The sequence below is a fragment of the Rousettus aegyptiacus genome, unplaced genomic scaffold, assembly GCF_014176215.1.
Source record: "Rousettus aegyptiacus isolate mRouAeg1 unplaced genomic scaffold, mRouAeg1.p scaffold_m13_p_4, whole genome shotgun sequence".
Classification (NCBI taxonomy): domain Eukaryota; kingdom Metazoa; phylum Chordata; class Mammalia; order Chiroptera; family Pteropodidae; genus Rousettus; species Rousettus aegyptiacus.
This window is the reverse complement of record NW_023416307.1, coordinates 60,932,160-60,935,542: the sequence shown is the minus strand read 5'-3', so window position 1 is coordinate 60,935,542 and position 3,383 is coordinate 60,932,160.

Here is a 3,383-nt window from a genome sequence, read left to right as displayed (position 1 = left end):
GAAGGGGGCAAGGGGCGGGGCCGGGAGGCGGGGCCGGGGAGGGGGCGGGGCCTTCACGGAATCGCGGACCGTATGCAGTGAACTGGGAAGGAGCCTGTGGTCATCCGGCATCTGGTAACCAAAACCTGCACGCGTGTCAGAATCTCTTGGGAGAGTTTTGGGGGAGAGCCTCGCCCCGGCACTACTCAATGAGAATCCAGAACGGGGCGAAGAATCTGCATTTCGTTTATGCTTCCCCACAGGGAATTCTGAGGCACAACCAAGTTTGAAACTACAGTACTTCAAGGCGTTTCACAGATATGGAAACTGAAGCCCAGAGTTGGGTTGGTGCATGCATCCCCAACCCTGTCTCAGATATTGGGAGAAAAGCAGGAGGTGAAATAAAGAGGCTTATGCAAAGTGTAAAATTTGTAACGCGGGAATAATTTACTTTGACATATTCAAGGAAGGCTCTACCTTGAGCAATCGCAAAAGTGCGCGTTCATTAAACTTGTAAGTTGGCTGAATTTCAGTCCCATCAGTATCTTAGAGAAGACTATATTCCAAGCTCTGCTGATCCTCACCTCATAATCATCTAGTAGTTCATTTATTTTCAGCCAAACTGATGCTACCTTACTTAAGTACTTAAGGTTCTTATAGCAATATATTAGAGAGGCAGTTAGTGGATTTTGGAGACCCACTGCCAAGCTTCTAATTATAACTCTGCCCGTTTACTGGCTCTGTGATCGCAGCAAAGTTACCTAACTCCTCCAACCCTTAGCATCCCTATAGGTAAAATGAAGATAATAATAGTCTAGACGTTACAGAGTTAAGTGCTGTAGAACAGTACCTGGCATACAAAAAAACATTTACCAGAATGAATATTGTTGATATTATTTCTGATGTTTAATACAAGTAGCATTGTCTCATCGAAGCACTTCCCATCTCTCCGTGTGCGCTTTGCACTCACTAATTCCTCTACCTGGACCATCCTCTTGAAACATAATCTTCCTTAGCTCCAGTGTCATCAGCTTTTGGTACTTCTTTCTTAACATTCCATCTACACTCCAGAACTTGAAATAGGGACCTCCTTTTTGTATATGTGGCCTCTATAGTAGCTTCCTGTTGCTGTTGTAACAAATTACTCCAAACATAGTCATTTAAAACAACTTAGTTGTATTACATTTCAGAAGGTCAGAAGTCCAAAATCAATCTCACAACTAAAGTCAGCAGGGCTGGTTCCTCCTGGAGGCTCCAGTGGAGAAATTACTCCCTTGCTTTTTCCAGCATCTAGAAGCCACTTGAATTTCCTGACTCATGTCTCCATCCTCCATTTTCAAACTCAATAGCACAACGTTTTCCAGTCTCCCTCCACCCTCTCTCAACCTTCTACATGCCTCCCTCTTAAAAAGACCTTGGTGATTACATCGAGCCCACCAAAACAACCCAGGATAATCTCCTCATCTCAGAATCTTTAATTACATCTAAAAATCTGTTTTGCAATGTAAGGTAATATATTCACAGATTCTGGGATTAGGATATAGACATTATTGGAGGGCATCATTCGGTTTACCACAGACTCTCAGAAATTACCTTGCTGTATTTATTTGTGTGTTTGTATATCTCCTCCAATGGCATGTGAGTTTACTGAAGGTTATACTGCCAATATAGCTCACTGATATTGTATAGAGTTTTTGAAGGATGAATAGAATTTGTAACCTTTGGAGCAGAGTTCTGGTAGCACACACCTCTAGATCCTTTTCACCCTGGGGGAGAAATGGGTTACAGTAGGGAAAATGGAGAGCTATAACCCTGGAGGAGGGAGAGGTGTGCTGTTATATTTGGGGCCCTGATGGACACTTCCAAAGGCATTCTTAGGTGATTGGCTCCTGAGGTCATTTTGATTGACACTTGGCTGCTATATAACTCTTTGCCTAGTGCACGTGTGTTTACCCAGAACTCAGTCTGTTGTAATTAGATTCATGAACTTCCAGGCATAAACATAGTATTATAATGAAGCTTAAATTGTAGGGTAGCACCTTTATCACCTTAGGCAAGGGCTCCCCAACCCTGACCACCATCACAAGGAGCTTTTAAAAAGCACAAATTAGAGCCCTGCTGAGGCCTAATGAATATGAATTTCCAAAGTGGGGCCTGAAATTTTCTATTTTTAAAAGCTATCCAGGTAATTATAATCAACCAGGTTTGGGAACCACCGGTCTGTAGGCATCTGTAGTCAGATTAGGCCAGCTAAGACTATGACCCACCTGTCCTTTGTCTTGGGGATGCAGGAGGAATTCTCTAACTACCAATAGGGTATTCTTTGGGTGGTCTCTGGGCAGGATGGAAACTCTCAGGCGGGAGCTGAATCTACAGTCTACAAGTGGAATTTCTTCTTCCTCCTTCCCATCTTCAGAGAAATCTCAGTTCTTAAGGCCTTTTAAATGGATTGAATTGGATCAGCCTCACTCAAATTGCCTAGGATAATCTCCCTTGTTTAAGGTCAATTGATTGTAGCTGATAATAACATCTACAGAATACCTTCACAGCAACACCTAGAGACTAGCAGTTTAATTGAATAACTGGGTATCATAGCCTAGCCAAGCTAACACATAAAACTGACCATCACAGATAGGAAATTATTTGATTGTATATATAGGCTAAGGGAAAGGAGCCAACAGAGTTAGAGAAGCTGGACATACTAAAGAGATAAAGGGTAAGGAATTGATGGAGTAAGGCTCGTTATTCATTCAGCAAAGTTTTTGAACATCAGCTGTTTGCCAGGCACCATGCTAGGTCCCAGAGGAACATAGGCAGGGATGGGATCAAGTGCTTTCGCAAAGGGATTAACTTAAAGATTGAAAAGCCTTTATTCTCTGAGCCAAGAAGAAAAATAAAGATAGCTTTAGATATGGATATGTTTGGGGTAGAGTAATGGACAGATGAAGGAACCACAGAAAGAGAAATTCTGTGTTGTCAGTGGATGAGGACTTGTGATCATTAGTAAGAGTAGAGAGCAGGGTTCTGGGTGAGCAGTGGATATTTGAAATCAGAGCTTCCTTGACCTGAGGGATATGGGAGAGACATGTGCTGCATACATTAGAAAGAAAATAAGATTTTAGGGCCATGCTTTAAAATTTCCTCGTCTGCAAAGAAAAACTGCCACAGAGATGACAAGTGACTATATAAAACCTGTCCATCTCATCAGTAATCAAAGAAGTATATACTAAAATATAATTTTGAGGTTCTGTCAAATAGACAAAGAATTAAAAGCATGATATACCATGTTACTGGGGTTCAGACAAAATTTAATCAGTTTTTTTCTAATATTTTGGCAGTGGAATTCCTTTTTTCCCCCGCAAAATCTTACATAGAAATCAAATATATAAAACAAGTAAAAGCAG